The sequence below is a fragment of the Mustelus asterias genome, chromosome X (assembly GCF_964213995.1).
Source record: "Mustelus asterias chromosome X, sMusAst1.hap1.1, whole genome shotgun sequence".
In the NCBI taxonomy this organism is placed as follows: Eukaryota; Metazoa; Chordata; class Chondrichthyes; order Carcharhiniformes; family Triakidae; genus Mustelus; species Mustelus asterias.
In genome coordinates this window covers 17,875,770-17,888,115 of record NC_135834.1, presented here as the reverse complement: position 1 = coordinate 17,888,115, position 12,346 = coordinate 17,875,770, and positions in this window count along the sequence as shown.

The window sequence follows — 12,346 nt, the reverse complement described above, 5'->3', positions numbered from 1 at the left end:
CCCGTGTCGGGGTCCTTGCATCTGTCCTTTATTTCAATCATTTTGATTTGAATGTAGAAGGCTTGAACAGTAAGTTCGCGGATGATACAAACATTAGTGAGGTGGTAGGTAGGGAGGAGGATAGCCTTCGTTCACACGAGGAGATCTCCAGGCTGGCCAGATGGGCTGATCAGTGGCAAATGGAATTCGACCAGGATCAGCGTGGGGTGAAGTGCGCAGCCAGGGCAAAGGAGGCAATTGAATACATCATGCCCGGCAGGATCCTGGGAAGCTCCGAGGGACCTCGGTGTGCATATGCAGTGGCCTTTTAACGTAGCAGGACAGGTGCATAAAGTGGTTAATAAGGAATATGGTATACTTGCCTTTTTTAGCCGAGGGATAGAGCTTAAGAGAGCAGGGAGTTGATGATGTCACTCCATAATCCTTTGGTTGTTCAATAACTGCTGTATTGTGTGCAGTTCTGAAATTCACGTTATATGAGTCTTGCGATAGCACTGGAAAAGCTGCAGAGGAGATGATGCTACCTGGGTTGCAGAATTTTAGTTGTGAAGTGAGATTGGATAGACTGGGGAATCCGCTGTCCTTACCTGGGTCTGGCCTACACGTGACTACAAATCGCCAGAAATGTGCTTGATTCTTACCTGCCCTCTGAAAGGGCTGAGCAAGCCACTGAGTTAACTGCAATTCGCTACAAATGCTGGCCCGGCCAGCGACACCCGCATCCCATGAACGAATGAAGAACAAAAAAATCCTAATTCACATTTTGTTTGATTTCTTGTCGAACAGGGTGACATATCCTGGTGTCTTATTATTTAAAATCTCTGTCGTTTACCTATGAATGATGTGGAGATGCCGGCATTGGACTGGGGTAAACACAGTAAGAAGTTTAACAACACCAGGTTAAAGTACAACAGGTTTATTTGGTAGCAAAAGCCACACAAGCTTTCGGAGCTCCAAGTCCCTTCTTCAGGTGAGTGGGAATTCTGTTCACAAACACGGCATATAAAGACACACTATTTGTCACACTATTTGTAACCCCCACGACCTGCAGAGTTTTACTGGCTGTCTTGTCTGGAGACAATACACATCCTTTTAGCCTGTCTTGATGCTCTCTCCACTCACGTTGTTTTGTTTCTTAAAGACTTGATTAGTTGTAAGTATTCGCATTCCAACCATTATTCATGAAAATTGAGTTTGTGTCTTTATATGCCCTGTTTGTGAACAGAATTCCCACTCACCTGAAGAAGGGGCTTGGAGCTCCGAAAGCTTGTGTGGCTTTTGCGACCAAATAAACCTGTTGGACTTTAACCTGGTGTTGTTAAACTTCTTACTGTGTTCACCTATGAAGGCAGCTGAGGTTAAGACAGAGAAAACTGATCCACCTGAAACAAGACACTGCGGATGCTACAAATCCCACCTCACGACGGAAAATGTTTGAAAAACAGCGTTCAAGAAGCTTTTATGGAGAGGGATATAGAGAGAATACTTCAGGTCGGAGATCTTACATCGGGAAAATTTTAGAGATTTAATTGTTTAAACAACAAGTACAGAGTCCGGGAAAAGATAGAGGGAGAGGAGGAAAGAACAAAATGTCTTGTGATAGGATGGAAGGCGACAGTGATTATATGACAAAGGGAATTATGCTAAGAAACACAATAGCCACGTTCTGTTAGGGCGGCACAGTAGTTGGCACAGGGATCTGGGTTCGATTTCCGGCTTGGATCACTGTCTGTGTGGTATTTGCATATTCTCCCCGTGTCTGCGTGGGTTTCCTCTAGGTGCTCCGGTTTCCTCCCACAGTCCAAAGATGTGTGGATTAGGTGGATTGGCCAGGTTAAAATTCCCCTTAGTGTCAGGGGGACTAGTGAGAGTAAATGCATGGGGCTACGGGGACAGGGTCTAGGTGGGGTTGTAGTCGGTGCAGACTCGATGGGCTGAATGTCCCCCTTCCGCACTGTACGATTCCATGAATGGGAGGGGGTATGGCTCGGTGGTACAGCATTTGACTGCAGATCAAAGGTCCGCGGTTTACCCGTTGCACAGTCTTCGGTTTCTGGTTTTACATTATACAAAATTCTGCACGACAGAAAGCACGTGATTGGCTGAAAAGGGCTTTGCGCATCCTTTTCATCTCAGAGTGAGGAAACGATCAATAACTCACGTTAATTTCAGAGAATCATAATGCCTACAGTGCAGAACATTGTTGAGTCTTAATTGAATGCAATATCCTACTCTGTGTTACATTTACCCTTCCCCTCCACAGTTCTGTACACACAGAATATATTTCACTGACTCTTCTTTCCAGCACTGATGTTTCAGAAAGCTTCTCTCAAACCGGCATATTCCAGCTGATTGCTGTTGATTTGTGTCAGATTATTAAAGCACCACCTCTGTTAATAGCACTTGCTCAAAGCCACATTTCAGATGGGGAAACAAACCCATCAATAATTCTCTCTTCCCCGGCTGCACAGTGAGTAAGACAGGGATAAGCAGCAGGATTTTACCCCGCACTTTCCAATCACCCGCTGCCAGCAGAAAGCGGCGACTCCAGCTTCAATAACAGTGGGTTAGTCCCCATCCCTCGGAATCAATACACTCCAACCCGGGTCAAACCTCCCAATACACCGAGCTCAGGCTCAGGAAAAAGCAGGTAGATTACCTCCCGCTCACTAAAGCTCCAAGCAACATTTATATAATACTCGAGTGAGAGAATCACAAATAAAAGTCACACCAACTTTCTTTTTTTCAGTGTAAAATTCCTTCATTTGATTGAAAAGCTGAGTGTTGTGAATCTGAAAATGAGCGCCATGGGGTTTGTGTTACCCAGTCATTTGTTTCCCATCGTTTGTCCGTCAGGTTTGGAATTCAATTTGAGCTCGATATTGAGGCGAATCTCATTTCAAAATGTAAACACAAAGCAAGAAAATATTAAATCCAGGAACAGATCCTGAGGAAAATGGTTCACAATGTTTGGAAGGAGGTACAGCTGTGAATGATGTTATTGATGACTGAGTGGAAAGTATTGGCGATTTGGGCTTCTGGTGGTTATTTCCCTTCCCTCCCTTCCCATTCCTCCCTACGATAAGATACATGGATTCATTTACCTGCATGCTCGTAGGAGAAAGGGAATCGCCACCACACCACAGCAACACTGTGGGAGCAAAATAACCAAAAGGACTTGTAGAGAATTCTAAATGGTGCGGCAGTGTTGTCGTTCTGGATCATGTATTGCGGAAAGAGAATTGTGTCAGATCTGTACAGAACTCAGTGGAGTCCTGCTTTCGGATACCTTTTTGCAGCTGCTGTCTTTTGGCGCAATTGGTCAACACATTCAACTGTTATCCGAAACGTTGGTGGTTCGAAACCATGCGAGGATGGAGTTTTTACTGTTTTCTCCCCATCAGCAATCATTGGCAAACAGTTGCTGGTTGGCAATAGGCCTGTGGGCGTCAATAAGGATATCTCTCAAGTGTCACCGGCTGCACTGTTATTCAGTGTTACCAAAATTATTTATTTAATGAATATTCATTTCATACATATTACACATAAATGTATATATGCTTCCATTATGCTATTAAGTTTAACAAACAGAGTCGAAACATTAATTCGTGGCTAAGCATCGGTTTCAATTCTATTTTCCCGCCCGCTCCCCTTCATTCCCGGATAGATCAGAGAACTGTCAATCCCAGAGTGAAATGTGTTCAATGATGAAGCCTCCACAACCCTCTGGAATAGAGAATTCCAACGATTCACCACAATTTCAGTGGAATAATTTATCTTCATCGCAGTCCGAAATGATCAGGCTCGTACCCTGAGACTGTGTCCCCGCGTTTTAGATTCTCCGAGAGTGGAAATGACAGCTCAGAATCCATCCGATTTAGTCCATTCAGCATTGTGCTGGTTTCACTGAGAACGTCTTTCATTGTGCTAACCTCCCGAGAATTTCAGCCCAATTTACCCAGCCTCTCATCATAGGACAACCTCCTCATCCCAGAGAATAATCTAGTGAAGCTTTGCTGTCCCGTCTCCAATAGAAGTACATCCTGTCTTAAATGTGGAACCCCTAACCTGCATATAGCATTCCAAATGAGGTCTCAACAAAACCTGAGTAACAGCAGCAAGGCTTCAAAGATGACAAAGTTTAATTCCGTGTTCAAGACTGGAAAGAGTGTGTGATTGTGGATAATTGGCAGTGTGTACATTACTGTAATCAGTGTCTAGGAGAATCAGGAAGATGGTGTCTCTTTGCCCTGTCATCACTGAACTCCATCTCTTCTCAATACCTTGTGTCCTGCACTCCCTGTTCCTGTTGTCCAGACAAAGCTCTGGTTCACCAACTGTCCGCGTCTACATCAAGCAGCTAATTGATCCTGGGAGCTGGACGGCCATCGGGAGCTTGAGGGAAGATAGCTACCGAAACAGAAAGAGATGTGACATGAAAGTGTTTTCAAAAGGTATTGTGTCAACTGCTCTCAGTGATGGGTGTCTGCTTTATGTTGCCGCGCACGAGTTGCAGTGATGAGTTTGCTGAGGTTTGGAAAATGAACGTTGCACATCAGCAGCTTGTGGGACCATTTAACCTCACTGGCAATTTCATGTCCCAGTTAACAGCATAGGTGTTTCCATTGGCTATGGAGTAAATTTTGCTCAATCTCAACATGGCAATTTTAAGAAGCAACTTGTTTCTGATGAAAAAAGTTCTGAAATGAAAATAAAAGGAAAAGGTTTCATGTATTAATTAGATTTTTGAAAACGTTTGCAGTAACTTCCCTGGTGGTCTCGTGGTGAGCTCTTGGTGCTTTCACCGCTGTGGCCCGCGTTCGGTTCCCGGTTATGCAATAGGCATTAGAACATAGAACATTACAGCGCAGTACAGGCCCTTCGGCCCTCGATGTTGCGCCGACCAGTGGTACCAATCTAAAGCCCCTCTAATCTACACTATTCCAATATCATCCATATGTTTATCCAATAACCATTTGAATGCCCTTAATGTTGACGAGTCCACTACTGCTGCAGGCAGGGCATTCCACGCCCTTACTACTCTCTGAGTAAAGAACCTACCTCTAACATCTGTCCTATATCTCTCACCCCTCAATTTAAAGCTATGTCCCCTCGTGCTAGCCAACACCATCCGAGGAAAAAGGCTCTCACTATCCACCCTATCTAATCCTCTGATCATCTTGTATGCCTCTATTAAGTCACCTCTTAACCTTCTTCTCTCCAACGAAAACAACCTCAAGCCCCTCAGCCTTTCCTCATACGATATTCCCACCATACCAGGCAACATCCTGGTAAATCTCCTCTGCACCCTTTCCAACACTTCCACATCTTTCCAATAATACGGCGACCAGAACTGTACGCAATACTCCAAATGCGGCCGCACCAGAGTTTTGTACAGTTGCAGCATGACCTCCTGGCTCCGAAACTCAATCCCTCTACCAATAAAAGCTAACCGTACACCTTCTTAACAACCCTATCAACCTGGGTGCCAACTTTCAGGGATCTATGCACATGGACACCCAGATCCCTCTGTTCATCCACACTACCAAGTATCTTACCATTAGCCCAGTACTCTGTATTCCTGTTACTCCTTCCAAAGTGAATCACCTCACACCTTTCCGCATTAAACTCCATTTGCCACCTCTCAACCCAGCTCTGCAGCTTATCTATGTCCCTCTGTAACCTGCCACTTCCCTCCGCACTGTCTACAACTCCACCGACTATAGTGTCATCCGCAAATTTACTAATCCATCCTTCTACGCCCTCATCCAGGTCATTAATAAAAATGACAAACAGCAGTGGCCCCAAAACAGATCCTTGCTGTACACCACGAGTAACTGAACTCCAGGATGAATATTTCCCATCAACCACCACCCTTTGTTTTCTTACAGCTAGCCAATTCCTGATCCAAACCACTAAATCACCCTCAATTCCATGTGTCCGTGTGTTCTGCAAAAGCTTACCATGGGGAACCTTATCAAACGCTTTGCTGAAATCCATCTACACCACATCAACCGCTTTACCCTCATCCACCTCTTTGGTCACCTTCTCAAAGAACTCAATAAGGTTTGTGAGGCACGACCTACCCTTCACAAAACCGTGCTGACTATCCCTAATCAAATTATTCCTTTCTAGGTGATTATAAATCCTATCTCTTATAATCCTTTCCAATACTTTGCCCACAACAGAAGTAAGGCTCACCGGTCTATAATTACCAGGGTTGTCCCTACTCCCCTTCTTGAACAAGGGGACGACATTTGCTATCCTCCAGTCTTCTGACACTGTTCCTGTAGACAATTACGACACAAAGATCAAAGCCAAAGTCTCTGCAATCTCCTCTCTAGCCTCCCAGAGAATCCTAGGATAAATCCCATCCGGCCCAGGGGACTTATCTATTTTTACCCTTTCCAGAATTGCTAACACCTCTTCCTTATGAACATCAATCCCATCCAGTCCAACAGCTTGCATCTCAGTACTCCCCTCGACAACACTGTCCCTCTCCAGTGTGAATAGCAACGAAGAATATTCATTTAGAGCCTCTCTTATCTCTTAAGACTCCACGCACAACTTCCCACTCCTGTCCTTGACTGGCCCTAATCTTACCCTAGTCATTCTTTTACTCCTGACATACCTAGAGAAAGCTTTAGGGTTTTCCTTGATCCTACCTGCCAAAGACTTCTCATGAGCCCTTCTGGCTCTTCTTAAATCATAGAAATCATAGAAATCATAGAAACCCTACAGGGCGGAAGGAGGCCATTCGGCCCATCGAGTCTGCACCGACCACAATCCCACCCAGGCCCTACCCCCACATAACTCTTTCTTTAGGTCCTTCCTGGCTAACTTGTAACTCTCAAGCGCCCAAACTGAGCCTTCACGTCTCAATTTGGTCGTTCTGCAATAGCCATGAATTAATTTGTGGAAAGTACCAGTAAGGGACATGCGCTCTTTTGCGTTTGAGTTGGAAATGTTATGTCCAGCAGATCAAGAACAGAAAAAAGGTAGTGACACACTGCAAAGCGCTGACGATAGAGATGGCGATGCAAGGTAAAATCCGGCTAATAATGGGTAGATTTTATTGTTTCCACTGACATAAGTATTTCCCAGATCTGGGTCCAAATCAGGTGCTAAATGATAAGAAAAGACTTCTCGTTGAGTTAAGCAGTAACATCTCCGATTTCCAGTGGAGCGGAAGCAGTTTTCATTCAGAAACCAGCAACTGTGCGACGAACAAAGCAGGATGGAGAAACACTCAGTTTGAGCAGTGAATGGAGAGTTGGAATTCACCTAGAAAAGTGGCAAAGGTTAAAAGACCGAAGACGCCCAACTTGGGACTCGACCCCACGACCCTGAGATTAAGAGTCGCATGCTTTACCGACTGAGCTGGTCGTACACGCTGACGCGGTTTTAAGTCCTAAAATACGTGGAGACAAATGTGGTTTTCCACCAGGGCTCTCAGATTGTTCTGATTTCAAAATGTCGAAGATACTCGACGGACAGAATGCCCAAGGTTACAATACATTCCTCTCAATCATAATTGACATCGTTTGCATCTTCCTCTTCTTAGCTGCAAAACATTAAAGACTCCTCTTACATCGTTAACCTTAATATTTTTTGTCGGAAACATTTTGGCATGAACTTCGAAACGAACGTGAGTCAAGTTTGTGTTGGAAGAAATGAACTTGTTCAAATCGTTGAGCGGAATCACATTGACGCACATACAGAGTGACAAAGGCCTCAGGGGAAACAAGCACGCCTCAAAGAGCAAACCAGCAGGAGGCTTAGCAGAGGCAGGAACTGAGCCCGAATCAGCACAGACACTAGAAGTTGAAATAATACATTAGCGTGTCCAGCCACACTGATACATTTACATCACTATGTAAATGTATTAGTTGAGTTGAGATGGCCGCACTGATTAGAATATGGGAAATATGGTCAAACGTGGGCCATTCGACCGCTCAGCTACTTAATAAAAAATGTCCTCAACTTTTAAACTGGTCCGTTTCCCTTTCTGTAGCATCTCAATCTGAAGCCACACAACTAAGGCGAATATCCCAGGAGGAAGAGGATTTCGATCTGTAACGTTAACTCTGTTTCTCTCCAGAACTGCTGAGTTGATCCAGCATTTTCTGTTTTTGTTTCAGGTTCCAGCCGCAGTATTTTGCCTTCACAGAAACATGTCCAAGGGCTTTCAATTTCAGAGGGATTCGGCTTTCAGAATTACTTGCGCGTTTTTTCACGAAACATTAACTGACCTGCGTGTTTTTCCAATATTTTCCATGGCGATGTCCTGAAACAGCCTATGAAAAGAACAAAAGGGAAGGCCTGTGACAGAGAGCAAGAGAGGATGATTAAGTGACATAAGGAATGATGGATAAGACAACATTGAGCTGGTGATGGTGGAGACCGGGTGAACGAGTCATTCAGAGTCAATGCTTTCACCGCCAGGGCCCGGGATTGACGATGAACTGGGAACTAAATCGATCATTTTACTCAGCACGTACTCAGTTTCTGGAGGTGAACGTATCTGAAAACAATGGAAGAAAACATCATTTGCTGCAGATGATAGAATGACTGTGTGACTATGTCTGAAAGTGACCTAGAATAAAGCGATGGAGACAGAAGCGATGCTCAATGTAATACAAACCTCTGATATTAGCTTCCTTCTGAGTCTCTTGGTCAGGATTCGGCACCGTAGCCCGGGTTTGATTCCCAGCCACGGAGTGAAAAATGTTTAATTTAATTCTTCATTAAATGGAAGCACGCCTCGCAGCGTCTGTGAAGGGAGAAACAAAGATTAATCTACGAGCCGGATGAACTTGTATCAGAGCTGGGAAAGCCAGACTTGTAACATCAGCAATAAGCTCTGAGGAAGAATCACACGGCAGATACGCGGCAGATATTTATCACAAAAGGAACTGACACACATGTCAAATTCTTCCCCTTCCAAGTTGCATCGATTAACCCCTTGTTCTCCATCTCAGACATTTCCACATCCGTTAAATATCACCCACCTGAAAATTCAGCCTGGTCCTCGCTCCGCTGATGATGAGACACTAACTCCGCGCTGGGCACAGCAATTGGTTCCATAGCTCAGTGGTTAGAGCAAATCGGGATAATATTGGGAAGTGAGAGGATATTCCCTTGTTCACAAACGGAGAGAGAGCAGATCATGTTTGAAAATGTGAGCTAGTTATACGTGTTGATTTTCAAAATGACTTGGGTGTGTCTGTACAAGGAACGCAGAAGTTAGCTTGTCGCTGCAGCAAACAATTAGGAAGGCAAATTCCATTTTGTCTTTATTCTAAGCGGATTGGAGTGCAAAAATAAAACAGACTTACTGCAGCTGTACAAGGTTTTGTTGGGACCACATGTGGAATATTCTGTGCAGTTTTGATATCCACATTTTTAAAAGGATATCCTTGCAATGGAAACGGTGCAGTAAATGTTCACTGGATAGATCCCTGGGCTGAGAGGTTGTGTAAATTGGGCTGAAATTTCCTGGAGTTCAGAACAATGGGAGGATATCTCATTGTAACCCACAGAATAGTGAGACATTGGTCGGAAATCTGCCACGTCGCCGGCCACGGAATCTGTGCGGGCGATGGTCCGACAACAGAAATCTCCGTTGACCTCGGGCGGGAATTTTCGGTCTCGTCCATTTTTTCCATTGGTCGGGAAATCTAAAACAAGGGGGGCGATTCCAGGAAGAAGACCCATTGGGGGACTGATACAGAAACGCACACAGACAAGACTCTTATTTGGAATACTGTGTCCAATTCTGGTCACCACACTACCAGAACGACGTGGAGGCTTCGGAGAGAGTACGGAAAAGGTTTACCAGGATGTTGCCTGGTAGAGAGGGCATTAGCTATGAGGAGAAATTGAATAAACTGGGATAGTTCTCCCTGGAAAGACGGAGACTGAGGAGCGACCTGATAGACGTTTATAAAATTATGAGAGGTAAAGAGAGGGTGAACAGTTGGAAGCTTTTTCCCAGGACAGAAATGACAATTACAATGGGGCACAAGTTCAAGATAAGGGGGGAAAGGTTCAGTGGAGATGTGCAGGCGAAGTTTTTTTACACAGAGAGTGGCGGGGGCCTGGAATGCACTGCCAAGTGAAGTGGCTGAGGCAGTTACGTCAGCCACTTTTAAGACTTATCTTGATAGACATATGAACAAAAGGACGTCTTGACAAATACATGGATAGGATGGGAATAGAGGGATATGGCCCCCAGCAGGGGGCTTTCGTTCAGTCGGGCAGCATGGTCCGTGCAGGCTTGGAGGGCCGTGAGGCCTGTTCCTGTGCTGTAATTGTCTGTGTTCGTTGTTCAAACGGGGAATAGAAGGATATAAGCTGTTGGTCCAGATAGGTAAGCGTGATCGGCGCAGGCTTTGAGGGCCGAAGGACTGTTCCTGTGTTCTTTGTTCTTTGTTTTGTTGACTCTAATTCTTAACTTTAATAACATATTTGAAGTTAATGTATTATTAGATATAATATGTATGAAATGAATATTCATGAACTAACCAACGTTGGTAACAGCGGATGACAGCAGAGCCGGCAACTAGTAACAAATATATATCTTGTGGCCCAAGGAGCCAAGTCAGAATTGTGTGAGAATGAATGCTGATGGGAAAAAGAGAAAACGCCACCTCTGGATGGGCAAGAACCACTAACCTTGCAGTTAATAGGCGAATGGTCCCAATTCGATAGAGCCCACACTACATCAAGTCGTCAGCGAGTGTTGTATATATCCAATTCCAATTCTCTTTTTGTGAAACATAATCCAGAACTTCCGCATAACCACATCGTTTACAATTCTAAACAAACCTGGCTATTTTGGCTATTTTACACCCACGGTGTTGCTGTGGTGCAATGGTATTCCCATTCTTCTAACTTGGGAAAAGGGCGGTTTGATAGAACAGATGGGGACTAATTGTTTCCACTGACAGGGGTCCGCAACAAGAGGACTTGGATTGAAGATTATTGAGGAAAGACTTGCGTTTTTGTAGCGCCTTTCCCAATTATTGAGTGGCACAACTCGCTTTCCAGCCAATGGAAGGCAGTTATAATTGAAAACAAAGATGTCAAGTAAGCACTGAAGAGGGCACTCGGATTTGAGCCGAGGATCACTTAATCAGCAGTCAAACGCTGGACCACTGAGCTATATATACCCTCTTAGTTAGCGGTCGACGCTTAGATCCACCATGTTCTTATTCAGTCGTGGAGGAGGCTTGAAGGGACAGTCTTCATCCTGCTTTCTCTCACAATTACTGGGTTCTGAGTGAAGTCGCAGAATTTATTTTTTAATGCAGCGAGTTTTCTTGTCATTTGGCTGAGATTTGGATAAAGATCTTGGAGGTATTTGTGTCAGTTTAAACGACAAAACCCACCCCATGACTTCCCAGATTTTACCTTGTGTCACTATCTTTACCATCAGCGCTTTGCAGCCTATCACTGCCCTTCTCTTTCTGTCCTTGTTCTTGAGATTTTGCTCATGTGACACTTCCAACTCGGACGCGAAACTAGAATCTCACTCCACTGATTCTGACAGAGCTGTTTTCGACCAGGAAATAATTCAGGTTTGTTAAACGGATGATCAAAAACAAAATTTCACATATTGAAGCCGGGCTGCGGAGGTAAAGCGTCGAATCCTAACCACGTATCTTCCCGATTCTCCAGACACTGAATACAGGAATGTGCACAGTGCCAGATAGCCATAGTTATACTATCCTTCCACTCCTGTGCACTTTAGCAGTTACAATTGTTCGCATTTTCACACTGGATTCTAGTGGACTAAAGCAGAGCTGTGATGAGCTCATGATTTTAAACAGACTTATCATAATAAGGTTTATGACACTGGATAAAAGATGCTGCCAGACTTGCTGAGATTTTCCTGCATTTTCTCTTAAGGTTCATGACAGATTGATGCTAACACTGCTCTTTGAATGTGATGAGTGGCAGTTAAAATCAGTGGAGTCGAATGTATTGTTGTTCATTTTGACAGGAGGAACCAGCACAAGCAATGTCAATGTAAATTGTCTGGGGCAATTGATGCCATTGTCAAATGGGCTGATGTTGTTCCACCCGGTTCGAGGCAGCAGCATTCATGGGGGAAAGTGATCGAACGCGGCAACTTTCAGCTATTCAGTTGATTTGCTTTAAACATCATGAATACCTTTTTCGAACATGTTATCAGGAAACTTTAATGCAGTAGGAAGTTTCATTATTCTTTTTAACAGGAGGAACCAGTAGAAACAATGACATATCAATTACTGTGGGCACCAGATGGGCTTCTGGAGCCTCGGGATGGTACATCGGCGAGACCATGCAGACGCTGCGACAA